Source organism: Protopterus annectens, chromosome 2.part0 (assembly GCF_019279795.1).
Source record: "Protopterus annectens isolate FY-2018-M chromosome 2.part0, PAN1.0, whole genome shotgun sequence".
NCBI classification, from domain to species: domain Eukaryota; kingdom Metazoa; phylum Chordata; order Ceratodontiformes; family Protopteridae; genus Protopterus; species Protopterus annectens.
Window position 1 is genome coordinate 808,858,578 of NC_056728.1, and position 16,342 is coordinate 808,874,919.

Genomic DNA, 16,342 nt, shown 5'->3' on the forward strand with positions numbered 1-16,342 from the left:
AGGCTACCCTTAGTTAAATGAATTATCTCTTCAAAATGCTGTTTAACTGTTTTAATCCTAGTCCTGGGATCCAATATAGATTTACTAACGTATAGATTCTCTTATTTAACTCTATTGAAACTAGACAAAACATACCTGATGTATCTTGATGAGTAGTAATTATTTTAGGTGTTATAGTTGAGTTGAAGTAGTATAGCTACTCCTCTTTTTTTTTGTTTTGTACTGAGAGTTTATTAGTACTGTGTAATTATTAATATTTAAGTTGTTTATATCTCTATCTAATAAGTGTGTCTCTTGTAAAAAGACTATTTGTGGTTTATGTAAGTTTATGTACTTGAATAGGCTTCTCCTTTTATTACTATTATTTAGACCATTAACATTTATGGATAAACATTTCATTTCCTAGTTTTGAGTTTGTTTTATGTGTGAGTTTATGTAAATATTGTTTATTCTTAGTTCCATCTTGGATACAGTATTCAAAAGTTTTTCTTGTATGATTTTTGCATGTTTCTGAGTGACACCAAAGTGATAGAATAAAAAAACCAAAGAACTTCCAAACTTGTAATTCTTAACCTTAAAACCATTCCCTATTGCTATGAGGTAATATACCTCTTCATTTGGTTAGTGAATCTAACCAAACAAACTCTACCAAATAATATTTGGATCAGTTTCTCTTATCCTCTTAGTTTTAAATAAAGATAATTGAATAATATATTAAGATAATCTAATCAGCTAAAATATATACATATATTCTTTACTCATCTTATTGTAATTCAATAATACTTACTTCTAAGCAGGTTTCAAAAGGTACAAATATTTAGATTAAGGTAGTATCATTTCAAAATAATTTAGGGTATTAATAAACATCATGTTAAAATCTATAACTGTATATTTCATACATCTGTTGAAAACTATTTACTGACATTACTGTATAATACAGTACCATTGTTGTGCAATTGTTTTAGACTACTCAAGTCCGAAACCAGTGTTTAAATTAATATTTGCAAAGTCATATTGGAATAAAACATGAATAGTTCTGAAACCACATCATATTTCATGTTTAACATAAACTGAAATGCGATACAATGTATAAGTATATTAATATTTCTTTAGTATACATTAAATATGTTCCTCTGATTGCATTTTTCAGCTTTTCAATGACAATTCCCATGGCTGGAGACAACAAGATCACAATTTAGACAGCTCCCTTATCCAAGAGACCACTCATAATGTTGTTACCTGATTGAGTGTCTTGTTGCCAACACTTCCATCAACCCTCAGAGGGACCCTGCACAATGAAAACTGACACAGTACAGAGGTAAAATTGCAGTGCACTTGACCACACCCTCAAAGCAAACATCTATGTATATCACACATCAACTCCCACAGCTTAGACTGACACCCAACCAGTGCGTCTATCTGCTGACAACAAGTGCTGGCGATACAATCCTGACCTACTCAACACCAGTAATTCAATCCTATGACTGAACAAAAGTATACTGGAGAACACATCAAAACAATGGAAGCTGCCAAGATTCAAACCACCATGTACGAAAATATTACAGGCCAAAATTCCCAGCCCATTTTGCAGCAAAGAGACAAAACATATTCAAACCATGGGGTAACACCTTTACCACGTCAAAAAGGTGTCCAAGAAGCTTGTTTTTCCTCCAACATCGGAGGACAGCCACGATGATCCATGCACTGCAAGAGTACCATTTTATCCTGGCAATTGCTTCACGACTGTATATAGAAACATTTAATCCAAATCATTAACTGGCACCACAACAATACTTCTCAGAAAAGTTGTTTTACAGCCAATGACCAGACAGAACCCATCATTGAGAGGATACATTTATCAAATGTCAAGTGCCCCAGCCATAATACAACTGTCTCCTCAAATCAATCCCCAACGAATCTACTGCCCACCAAACTTGCAGACCAATACTGGCATCCTTTCATGCAGTCACATTGAAACACAAAAATACAGGTCCGCTGATCAGGAACAACCAGGCTCTCAACTGCCAGACAACACACCCGTCTGCAGAAAGGTCCAAGAATCATAGTTGCATTGTCAAGCATCCTTGTCCACACTAACAGTAACATGATATACCATACACTAGTATTGTGTCATTCTTGATAATGTAAAAGCCAGGCAATATTATAAGAAGGGTGAAGCCACAGCCAGGCAACATAACAAGAAGAGCACAGCCGCAGTCACCATTCAGATGAGCAAACGAACAGCATGAGCCATCTAGGGATGGATAGCCCGTTGAGTACCTGCCACAATGCATGCCCATAATGCATGGCAACCCAATAACAAATTAGGGTGTGGGCTAAGCCTCTCCCCCTTCCACTCAAATCAGATCCAACACAATATGTGTGTAGAACACAGATGCTTCGACAAAGCCCAAAGCCACATGGGATATAAACATTGTATAATTGACACGGGTCAAATCCACTGTTGTTATGTTACTCATTATAGTTGCCTATACAATCATTGCTTCCACTTTCTCCATCTAGTATACCATACCACCATCTAAATGTTTGATTTGCCAAATGCACATCCAACCTTCTTGTTGCATCCCACCTGCCCACCCGAGGGCATACCTTGGCAGCAGGACATCAGTAGTATTCTGCAGGAGCACCAGCATGGGAAATGGCAACCCTCCCCAAAACAAACCTGTCAGTTGCTTGACATTTACTAGTTTCTTTAGAGAATTTGTAAAACAGCAGTGATTTTATTTGCTGATGATTAATTTCTGCTTTTAAACTCTGCTGTATAAAACATAGTAAGGGATAGCTAAAATGTCTGGAAATCTAAACTGATAGAAAGACAAGCAGATATATGTCCTTATCTATCAAGGTGCTAGAAGACATCAGTAGCCATAAACTGAAAGTGCTTCAAAAATAAATATCTGTGTATATTTATATGAACCTTTTATATTATTTATGTTTCCTTAGAAGGAATTTAGGTTTCTGTATCTTTAAATGTGAACCTAGCTTATTTTCTGACTAGACGTCAATTAGAAAGAGTCAGGGGATGGTGTACACAAGTAAATGTGACAAGCAATAAGTAACTCAAGTTTCTAGTGATGTTTGTGGCTGTTAAATTGTCTCGAGAACCAAGCAGGGAAAAGGTATGTGTTTTTTCTTTTTCCTTTTCCCTCCTCTTATTTGGTGACAAACTCATGTAGTGTGCACACAAGCACCCTAGCTTACGGAGTAGTGTTCACAACTGTCAAACTTTGCATTTTAAACATGCTATGCCTTATTTCTCTACAAAAGAAAAGACAACAGGATATCTAAGCTAGTCACAAGCATCTTTCAACTCCGGATGTCTGGAGCCACAACACACATGACTTATAGCCTCAAAATATCACTTAAAACATATTTTTTCACTGGACTATATCAGTATGTGCATATGGGTCAAAGGCAGAACATCTTTTAAGATTATTTAAAGTAGTCTTATGATACATCCTAACTGAAATACTTCATTTCAAAAGCAACACATTTCTGCCCAGCATTAGCGTTTATCCAAACGGGGACACTTTTAACTTATAAAAAGTAATGCTGTCAGGGATGTAACTGATAATAAGTTATATAGCAGTCACTATTATACCTATTAAGCAATATAACCATATACTGATTAAAGTATTATAAGTTAATGAAGATTTAATAAAAAGAAGAGAAAAAATAAAAACAACAAAACACAAAGAGAGAAAATAAATAAATAAATAAATAAATAAATAAATAAATAAACTATTTGGGAACATTATTATGCATTGATTACTCTGATTAAGAATATGAAAATAATAGATGAATAATAATGAAAAATAGAGTAATGTTTAAATTATGCTTAGTATATTGATGTGATTTGAGATAAATGTATTTACATTTATGCTAATTTTGACATTTAAAATATAATTGAAAACAGTACCTGTTTTGGTGTAACTTGAAGACAGTAAGAACTTTTCTTTTGTTGTTAGTATTATTATTTAGATTTTTACAGAATATAACATATGTAAGATTATTTGTCCTTTAGTTTTTTTCTTTTGCTCAACAGTTTTCCAATTATTTACTTCAGCATTTCTCTTGTGTACTTATTGTCCAGTCCATAGATTCTTCATGTGTTAGGATGTTGTTGTTGGTAAGGTATTTTATTGCTGAATCTACTGTTTCAAAGATTTTATTCCATTTGGTAGAAAAACTTTCAGTCTTGCTGGAAATAAAAGATGGACTTTCAGTTGCTTTTTCTTCAAGGTTTTTTTTATTGGTAGAAATTCTTTTCTTTTGAAACCACCTTTGTAGAATAATCATTGTCAAATCTTATTAATGAATCATTGTATTTGATGGGGAGAATTTGCCCAAGCATTTCTTAATATAAGATCTTTATCTTGTGTAGAAAAAGTCTCACAATTATAGATCTCAGCTTGTTCTTACCGGAGAAGAAGCATTTCCAGAAGCTGCTAGTGATCTATGCCCATTCTATACCATATGAAAGAGCTTCAGGTATTTTTGTTACATCTGGTATCCAGGTGGTAAGAAAGTTTATCATATTGTCCCCTTCAGATTTTTCTGGTAGACCATATATTCTAATATTATTTCTTCTTGTTCGGTTTTCCATATCATCAAGTTTTTCTAGTAAATATGTATTCTGTTGAAGTAAGAATTCAGTTTGTTGTTCTTCTACTTGAACTCTAGTGTCAATGTCACTTAATGACTGTTCAATAAGTGATATCTGTCCTTTCTGCTGTATAAACATTTCTTGAAGCTGTTCCAGTTGTTGTGAGCACTTTTCTTTAAAAGTATCTATTTTATTGTCCATCTTGTCAATTTTATTGTAAGTTCCTGTATATTTGTAATGAGAGACTGCAGGTCTTTTTTGAGAGAAGAGTCTTGTGCTGTATTCCTTAGATGACTCATGCTGTAAAGCTGATATTGGTGCTGATTTTCCAGTAATTAATTTGACAGGAATTATTCAAGTTCTGACAATAAAATTTTTCTTATAGATGCTCAGAGTTATTAGAAATAAGTTAGTAATAAAAATGTCTTCAAATTAAATATTATTTTGTAAAATTCCTGTCAGGAATTGTATTGAGGTAAGAGAGCTGAAATGAAGTGCAGCTATCAGTTCAGCATCCTAGCCATGCCCCCCCAGCTGGAGTTTTTTTAACCGAGCAGCATATGGTATCTGTTTGAGTCCCTTGATCCTCCTGGTGAGGTAATTTTGGGGTCTTTCTAATTGCTGCAGGTGTCGGGTAAGGTACATCCCAAAGGGGGCATTGTATTCTATGATGGGCCTTATGAGGGATGAATAAAGGGGCACGATTACCTCTCTTGATCTAGATGTGAATCCTTTCATGATGAGGTGGGCTATGTAGAAGGTCTTTCTAACCACTTTATGTTTGGGTAGTTGAAGTCGCCCAATATAATGGTGTTCGGAGAGATCTTCATGTTCTCCAATGTTTTCAGGAAAGCCGAGTGGGATTCCTGACTTTGAGAGGGTGGTCTGTAGGATGCTATAAACTGAAAAGCAGTCTTGCCCACTGTCAGTTGCACATGGATGGTCTCCGAGCATTCTCGCAATGCCACTAAGCTGGAGGTGTGGATATCCTTGATAAATATGGAAACTCCCTCCTTTTGTGGCTCGGTCCGGGTTTGGGGTCAAAAGCTTGATATGAGGTATAACCTGGTAGTGCTGGGGTGCTCTCTGGAGCCTTGAACCAGGTTTCTGTCACAGCATAGATATCGATGTTCTCCATACTGAGGAGAGCTTTGAGTGCATGCATCTTGAGGTTAAGACTTCTGGCGTTTAGCAGCATTACCCTTAGTTTCTTATTCCTTGTGCTGTCTATGGAGGTGGGTTTGACTTTTGAGCCTTCCTAAAAAGGCACTATGGGGTGGCAAGAGCCTTGCCAATATCCAAAGCCCAGGGGTGACAGGTGCAAGCCGCCAACGTGGCTTGTCGAAAGCATGTCATCCCAGGCTGACAGACACTGGATCCCCTTTGAATGACACCAAAATTTTAGCCAATTGTTAAAATTGATCATTTTGTCTTTATACTGTGGCATCATTCTAGGTGAGGGTAAGATGCTGCTCAAGGTCAGGGTCATACCGCCTGGGCTACATGATCAGAGAGATCCTCTATGTCTCTTTTCATGTAGTCGAGGGAGGTACCTCAGGTCATTCACGCCAGCATGTACAATGACTGAGTCATATTTGTATTTGCTTTGGAGTGACCTGAGTGCTTGCTATGTCGGATCCTAGCTCGACAGGCAGCTCACTGTGACCTTCTCTTTATTCAGCCTGGTGAGGGGACGTCAGTGTGTCTGACAATAGAGTCACCTATTACAAGAGTATCAGGTGTGTTATTCAGCCTTAAGGGCTGTGACTGCTTGGCACACTGACTTTGTGTGCTATGTGTTGTACGTGTTTTGTTTTGGGGTAGCGTTTGCTTGGATGTCTCCTTTGGAGGTCTCTGTTGCTTAGGTAGATTTTTATTTAGAGCCTCTGAGTATGTTTTTGTGTTTTTATGTGTTTGGTTCGCTGTTGTGGTGGGACTATGTGATACTGGAATTGTGGTGTGTGAGGTTACCTTCTCCTCCTGACTGGTTACACCAGTTTTGAGATGAGAGAGCTCAGCCTCCAGTTTGGCAATATGGTGGCATCTCTCACATATATTCAAAACTGTTTGGTGGAGGAGAGGGTTGTCCGTGTACATGAGACAGTTGTAACATTGCCTCAAAATTCCCAGATTCACCAGCTGGACTGGAGAGGAAACTATTGACTGACCTTTGGACATGCTAGAGTAATATAGGGAACTGAATTAAAATGGACCAATAGGGGACAAGGTATTCATAGAGAGTATAAGAGTAAGTAGTGCTTGTGGTTTATTAGTGCTAACTTGTAAGGTAGGTCTCTCTGGTCTGGATGAGGACCAGCAGCCTGAATATGGTGAGTATGGAAATGTCTTGTTGTGACTCACCAATACCCTAGGCATGTTAAGGGCATCCATTTTGCCATGCACACAACTGTTACTCTTAGCCATATTGCAATATGTGCATGTTCACTTGTGAGGGGTTAACTGCAATGCATTACAGTGGTCATCGCAGAAGCCTATTTGCAGGACCTATAACATTTCTGTAGGTGTTGCCACTGTGCTATACAGGTGTGCATCAATAATGTGTACATGGCTATAGTGTATCTTAGGTGAAGGTCCATCACCTACTACCACTCCTCACATATCTCAAAGATGTATATTAGTAGGAACATTAAGTGAACATAGCTACACTGCATGTTGTTGAGGGTCTGTCCAGAGTGTGTATGTTGTGGTCTGATTGTGTGTCGTGCATGCCATCATTCAGATATTGTGTGGTCTTTATAATGCCTTTGTGTCACCTCACCTGTATGTGCATGTGTGTGTGTGTGTGTGTGTGTGTGTGTGTGTGTGTGTGTGTGTGTGTGTGTGTGTGTGTGTGAGTAGCAGCAAACTTTATTGTGCTGGTATTAATTGACATATGTTGTCTTCCCCTCACAGGTGAACATAGGAGTCGGTGTTCCTCCACTTACAAACTGATGTCAGTGTCTCTGCAGACTCTGATAATGATGGTGGTCATAGTGAGGCACAGGTGGGGTTGTCAGGGGCTGAATCTGTGCCATCAGTTGGTATCCCACTTTCACCCACAATGTCCCCGCACATAGTCAGTATGCCTACACATATCCAGTCCCCAGCAGCCACAGATAATGGACAGCTGGAGGGTGGTGGCATGGAACAGGCTAGTGTGGTGACTATGGCAAGTGTAACTGCAGACACCAGCGATAGCTGGAGAGCAGACAAGGTTCCACACAGGTGGATGGAGAGGGGTGCACGAAGGAGGTCTGCTGCCTGCCAACAGCTTGTCGCAAGTGTCACAGCAGGTGTCACCAGATGCATGTTTCAGTCCATCATGGAGTCACAGGCATGTTCTGAATGCAACAGAAGACACATGCAAAGGGTCATGAATGCAACACTTCCTGTCATTTGTGATGATCTCCCATGGCCTTGGTGGTGCCACATGTTATTATGCTGATGTCGTGGATAGATGGTGGGGTGAAACATTGTCAATCCTCGACCGTGCAATGTCTGTACTGGAGCATGTGGTGAGAGTAGGGCATAGAACACATGGACGTAGGTCAGCAACAAGATCAGCTGAGACTTCATGGGGCCATGCACATTCACAATCCCATAGTGGCAGTACCAACAGCACTACTGAAGGGATGGTGCTGCCTACACCACAACAGAGCAGGCCATGGGCACATGGTCCTGGCCGGTCCTGTCAGGGACACAAATCCAGCAGACAGCAGTTACTATAGGGGAGTAGTTCTGCATCTCACCTTGGGCATGGTGGTGCCACTGAGACTCCTGACAGAACCAGTTCCCATGTCCATGACTGGAGATGGTGAACTGTACATCCTGCCATGTACGGTCAATGGCTGTCCAACATACCCTTGTGTAGGGCAACCACATGGCTTGACTGTGTGTATGCACTCACACAAATCTATCATAGGCAGGTCACCACTAGACACACACAGCACCTCTGCATGGCCCAGTTAGACAACACTCCTCCAAACACACACACAGACACAATATGTCAACTGTATGGCCCAGTGTAGGCCTCTGGCAAACCCACACCACACCCTGTGCATATGATGATATCTGTGCCACATCCCTGTTATCCATACCATCGATGCAGGGACATGTTAATATGAGTTTGATGCACAGGGTGAATATAGTACAGTGTAGTAATGTAATGCTGTGTAAGGTGCTGTCTGCTGGCAATTGTTGCGGGTACACATTGAAGTGTATATACCTTTTTAGCCATGATGCATTATTGCTGTCAGTACTGCTGACTGACTGTAGTCTCACATACTGTATTCTATTTGTGTTCCAGGTGTCTGTGTGTCTGCAGGCTGTGGGCCTGCTGACATTACCAATGATGAGTCTGGTGGAGTGGAAACACAGTGCCCTTTTAATAGCCAAGATACAGCTGTATATTTCCATGTTTAACAGGTGTGTATGCATGCAACAGTGAGTGAGGGGCAAAGGGGGCAGACAGTGTGACCTTGCATGCATACCCCTTGACACTGCCAGCTAGCCTTGATACATGTCACCTGGGTGTTTTGTACTACCACAGGCTCATACATACAGAGGAGGTTACTTGAGTATGGCACTAGATCCCTCACAAGCCTAGCCAGTACTTTAACCCCAACAGATTAACCTATCAGCACCTGTTGCCCCTGCTATTTCTTTCCCATCCACTCAACCTTGATGCAATTGATGAGGGTATGCATGGTACTGTGTTTGACGGATTTGGGGAGTGTATTCCTGACAGAGGTCAGCCTGTGTCAGCCTAACCTGACAAGCACCCGCATGTGTGTCTGCTATCTCATATGCGAGTCTGGTCTCTTGTGATGGTAGTGCACACAGGGTCATAGTCTTGAACATGGGGCGGCTATTGAAGGGCTGAGCACAACCTCTACCTGCCCAGTTTTACAAACGATAGTGCTATATACATAACAGAAGCACCACAGTGGTAATGTAGTGTTGCCGTGTCTGCCACTACTATCCACGTGGGTGACAATTGCAGGGGCTGTTAGGATTGGCAATGGTGGGTTCAGAGGCCCTTAACATGGTAGAGCCATCTGAAACACATACACACTGCTGCATGGGGACATGCATTGAGACACATGCATACAGAGTTGACACATCTCATATTAGATGACCTACCTATCTATTTATGAACAATACACAGTGATATGACTATTGCATGCAATGCAGTGCCTTTGTGTTAGAAACTGAGTAACTAGGCTTGTAAGGTGGATGAAATCTGTAGGGGCTGAAACTAGGTCGACAATGAGGGACTTAACAGGATGGAAGAGGCACAAAAAATGGTATAACCATCACATACACACAGTAAAAACAGCCACAGGGGATATGCATACAGAAACACATACACAGTTGACAAAAGACAAATTAGTAACCCAGAGTATCCACTTGTATGTACTATAGTGCCACGGACACATTACATGTACCACAGAGATTATATGATTTGGACATAACTTACTACTTCTTACAACAAGTAATCTTGGGAATGAATTCATGGATGATGTGATAAACCACCTCAAATAGTGACTGGTCTCATATATTGCTCTTACAAGCCTGGGCAAGTGATAGAGTAACAGATGTTGTAATCAGCATGATGTTTCAGACAGGTCCGAAGTCTGATGCTGACATGTCTGTCACTACGGTAACTGTGACATATTTGGCAATGATTTCTCATAAATGACCATTGTTAGGGAGTACACATAACAAATAGGTTGCATAATATCTGGATATTCCATATACATCTGTACAGATTACTGGTATTGGGCTGTATAGTTTAACATGGTGCATGTAAGGCAGATGTCATTCACTGGATCTTTAAAGTAATGCCATGGGGAGGGGATTAACAGGCTTTAAAATTGTATAACCATGCCACACAACAACCACCAAAGATATGTTTCACACACAAACACACACAGTACCATAGTTGCCAGTAATGAGATTACACAGTTATGGCACATGCCACAAAGCTTATAGGGCTGAAGAGTTCACACAGGTACTTCTAAGGTGAATGACATCAGCTGGCCTTGTAAAGTAGGGCAATGGGAAGTGTACTGGGTGGGAAAGGCCTCAAAATACTTTAAACCACACACATACACACTTACAAGCACTTCTACACATTCTTATATGCACACACACATTTGCCAGAACTGAGATTAGAACCCTGCCTCTCTAGTTATTTGTATTATATTGTTATGCAATTATAACATACACCACAGAGCTTATAGGGCAGATAGTTGTCCAAAGGTACTTCTATGGTGAATGACATCAGCGACCCTTGTAAGGTAGGGCAATGGGAAGTGTACTGGGTGGAACACACCTCAAAATGGTACAAACTGCCCCCCAAAGGATATGGTTCTCACCCAAACACATACAGGATATGGCTCTTACACACACACACACACACACACACACACACACACACACACACACACACACACACACACACACACACACACACACTTATCAGGACTGAGATTATAACCCTACCTATCTAGTCATTTGTACTATAGTACTACACAGTTATTACACATGCCACAGAGCTTATAGGACTAACAAATGTCCAAAGGTGCTTCTAAGGTGAATGACATGAGCAGCTCTTGTACAGTAGGGCCTTTGGATATTCATTGAAGGGGACAGGCCTCATAATCCTTTAACCTACAAACACACACACACAAAGGCAGGTGATGTGATATTAAAACTCCCTACCTCAGTACTATTACACAATGTGGCTCACCTTCATGCTGGCACATGTGACTGGTTACAACTGGTATGCAACTGTCCGGAGCAGGACATCACTCTATGCCTTTCAGTTATCCCTGTCTATGACTCATTCTCTGTGTGTTTCTCCCTGTGTGTCTGTCTCTCTCCCTCTATCACTGTCTGTCTCTCTTTTCCCCATGTCTATGTGTGTGCATGGTTGAAGTATTCCTATATGTTGCCCATATATATGGCTGTGTAACACACACAACAGATGCAGATATATCACATATGGGATGCCTATAGCTAGCTGAGGGTCATCCTGTCTGACGGGTGTGGGTAGAGACAGTTAAGGTACACATTGCTGTGTGTATGCAAAGACATCTATGCACTATACAGTTACATACTCCGATATTGGTTTAGACATGGGCTGTAATTCTCTAAGGGTATGAGGATGCCCAGTATGACCTTCTATAGTAAGAGTGGGATTCCATTCAGAGATAGTTGTACTCCGGTACTCTGTTTTGTGTGCTAGAGCCATACTTGTCAACCTGTTGGTGCAAGAAATCTGGAGATAGCCTGCCAAAATGGGGGGACAATGGCCCAAACATAGGGAGATACTGTAAATATTGCTCTTATTAATGTAGAAACTTGCTAGAGTAACAGGGTTTGTTTTACCAGACATCTTCTGTGATATACCCTAATACTGGGTGATTTCAACTACCCTGTCATTAACTGGGAAAACTACTTGTGTACCAACACCTTTGCCCAACGGTTATGGAATTCATAAATTATGATGCCCTGGATCAACTAATCCATAGTCCCAACAGAGGCTCCAATATCCTAGACCTGGTCATTACCAACGTGGGAAAGTGATGCTCCACAACTATGGTCACTCCCTTGTTGGTCAGATCTGACCATAAGCTAAGCACCCTTAACATCCACATCCCACCCCCACCCCCCAGTAAGGAAACCTCCATAAAAAATTCTCCAAAGCCAACTTCATGCTACTCAAGTCAGAAGCTACAAATTTCATGACACCCATGCAGACGGGAACTGAAAGTTCAACTGCTGAATCGTGCCACCCCAAATAGAACCAAGATGCTCTCCTGCAAAAAAGGAAGCCAATCTGGTGGTCCCCTGCCATAAACAAACTTTATAACAAAAGGAAGAAACTGTTGCAGAAAAGAGGAAAATCCCAGGATGCAAAAAACTCCCTTACCAGCCTCAGTAAAAAGCTGAGATCCCTCATAAAATCCTCCAAAGCTAGCTATGAAAATAAAATTGCCAAAGATTCCAAAGACAACCACAAGGCATTCTATAACTATGTCAAGAATCTAAATGACAATGCTCAGATCTGCTCTGAGCTACAACAGAATGGCATTAAATATACTGATCCCAAGGATATTACCAATATCGTGGCAGATCAATTCAGTGCCAACTCCCCCCCCACCTCAACCCCTAAATGGCCCATCTCAATACTGGAAGATTGTCAAATTCCGGTAATAATGGCCACACAGGTAAAAAATGCACTCTTCAAAGCTAAGAATACAGCATCCATGGGACCAGATGACATCTCAGGTTGTGTATTACATGAACTACAAAATGAACTGGCACCTCACCAATTGTCATGTTTAATCATAGCATCACCACAGGCTTCATGCCCACTGAGTGGCACGCAGCTACAGTTATCCCACTCCACAAGGGGAGATCCACCTTGGATCCTGGGAACTCTCATCCCATCAGTCTGATGAGCCTGATCTGCAAGGCCATGGAATGTATTATCATGGAACTTATAAACAAAGATATTGGCAACCTTCAAACACTGGTCCCCACCCAGTTTGGGTTCGCAAAGGGCTGATCTTGTCTCCTGAACCTGATTGAGTTCTTTGAATCAGTCTCCAGAGCCGTGGGCATTGGTAAGGCGGTCCACACAGCCTATCTGGACCTTGCCAAGGCCTTTGACACTATCCCCCACTCTGGAATCATAGATAGACTTACTAAGCTGGGCATTAATCCCTACATCACTTGATAGGTTGCCATCTGGCTTACCGACAAAACTCACACTGTAAAATTAGCCAACTCCAAATCCAGCTCCAAACAAGTGACAAGTGGTGTACCTCAGGATTCAGTCCTGGGACCGCTCTTGTCTGGCATCTACTTCTCTGAGGTACAGGCCCACACTAAGGGACTCTGGCTAACAAAGTTTGCAGATGACTGCAAACTGGGAGCCATTATTGAATCCCCAAATGATGTGGATACTCTACAAAAGGGCCTTACAGAAATAGGTGCTTGGTGTCAGAGCCATGGGCTCAAGCTCAATGCCAAGAAATGTGTAGTTATCCCCTTTGGGAAAAAACATGTACCCATGAATTACCACATAGGTGGCAGTACACTAAACACTGAAAATGTGATGAGACTTAGGGACACAGGTGGACAGTGGTCTCACCTTCGATAACCACATCGCCACAACAGTCAGGAAATCCTTCTGTGTGGCACACCTCATCACTAAGGGCTTTTCATCCGGGAAAAAGGAGGTCATTGTCCCACTGTACTCGTCCCTCATTAGACCCATTATAGAATACAATGACCCATTTGGTATGTACCTCTCAAGACATCTGCAACAACTGGAAAAGCTACAGAAATACCTCACTAAAAGAATCAGAGGCCTAAAGCAGATGCCCTACACTGACCACCTTAAAAAACTCCAGCTGTACTCTGTAGCATATCATCTACACAGAGACGATCTCTGATTAACATACAAGGCCATGTCAAACCCAGAGCTGTTGGACATGCTACACTTAAAGAAATCCCAATCCCTCAGTGCCACATGCTCCAGGGATCTAAACCTTGTCATTACAATAAATAAAACCTGCTGGAGAGATAGGTTCTTGACCCAGAGACTCCCCAGACTCTGGAATAGACTGCCCATACATGTCAAGCAGAGCACCTCTTTGGCCCTCTTCAAAAGGAACCTTGACAATTCAATGAGAGAAAGGAAATTCATCCCGGGGATCATGTCAGTCAACCTGCTAGACAGGGGTGCAGGGGAGTAAATAGTGTGGGAAGAAATAGCCAGGGAATTGTTATGGCTAGGCTTGTATAGGCCCTAGGGCTGATAGCCTAGTACCAGCCTATGAACCTATGAACCTATATGCCATCTGACACTGAAATGCATAGTGTCGTTACTTACTGACAGATATCCTCAGATCATCATAGTGAGTTACCTGGGATATACAAGATGTATGATGCACAAACCAAGATATTGAACCAAACTATGGACATTCTTGCCCAATCTGGCCAGTTGAGAGGTGTGGCTACAACCAATTGGCTGATGAAGCTGTGTAAACAGTTCAGCACCTCAGTGATATACTGGCTGGGGATCTCCTGCTTGTGTGGTAATCTTCTTAATTGAAAAGCCATATCTTGGTTTTGGTACAGAGTGCATTCTACTGAGCAGAGATGTCCATTATATGTGTGGTATATTTCACATAGCACTCTGATTTCCAGATATGTCAGTGGCAGAGCAGTACAGGGTAATATGGTGAACCACTGACAGACATTTGTTTATAGGTTAATAGGATGATATGAGGTTACTAGGCTATTGGGCCTGAAACCCTTATAAACCTCGCAGATGACAGTGTAGCCCATATTAAGTCATATCAATACCCAGAGCCCCTGTCCAGCAGGGACACAGGTGGAATCACACTGCATTTTCTGTTTCCCATGCACGTATAGAGGTATAACTTCACAAATGATATTGCGGCACTCGGTTTGATGTGGACAGGGAGTGTTGTCCACAGATGGGGAGTGTGGGGGACATGTATCTGTCACACCAACATGCCCTACTGATATCACAGACCAGGTTGATGGTGCGCCTACAGGTTGTTCAAGTGGGCCTTGCCTTCCAGATGTGCAACAGTCCCATCATGGCAGGGTCTGGCTTGCTTTGTATGCCAGAGGTCACGTCTGAGAAGTCTGCATGGGATTGAGTAGAGGGACAGTGCTGTTAGCCTATCTGTGTAGGGTAAGTGTTTGAGGTCCTGGAATCTCCCGGTGAGGAACCTCTGTGGTCTCTCCAGCTGGTTCATGTGCTTTGTGAGGTACATGCCAAAGGGGGCGTTGTACAAAAATAATTGGCCTTATAAGCTTAGCATACATGGATCGTATGACCTCTTTGTCCGTGGGTGAGATACTCTTACTTTTGAGTTGGCCCATCTATGAATCTTTCTGTACAATGGAAGCAACATGGTGCACAGACATCAGGTTGCTATCAACCTGTGTGGCCAAATGCTTCAGTACTGATTGTGTATGTAGGAAATTGTTGTTAATGTGATAACATGTGGGAATGTCAGTCTACCCAATGGGGATGTTGATGCATCTGCATGCATTCAGCTTGAGGCCATGTTTCTGGCAGCAGTAATTTGTTTTGGTGAGACCCAGTTGTAGGACATCCACATCACTTTAGGTATTGGCCCCCAGACTGACCCCTGTGGTATGCCACTCATTACGGGTGTACTGCTTGGGTTGGTTACCCCTATTATGATGATGTGAGTTCTATCAATGAACCAGTTTGCTACCCATCTGGTAACATATGGATTGCTGCCTATGTAGGGTATGGTTTTATTTTGAGGAAGTCAACAGTGTAATACCAACAAAAGCACTCAATAAACCTTTGTGCAGTCCAGGTTTCACTTTGAGTGCATCTTTTATTTTATTTATCAGTTTTCTAGTGTGCTTGGTTTACCGGTTTTTGTGTTTATGGAGGATGACACACGTGTGGATACAGGGGCTGCAGGTTACCCCCAAGAATTAGTGAAATCTATCGAGACCTTTTCAGCACTGATAGAAGTGGTTACACAGCAACTTGTTGGGTTTGGAAGGATGCTACATCCTACCCCTACAACATTTGGAGTGAATACCAATGCCTCTGTATCAGGGACCCAATTTTCTACAATTACTCCGGAACAGAGGATTCCCCTGAACTCTAATGAGGCT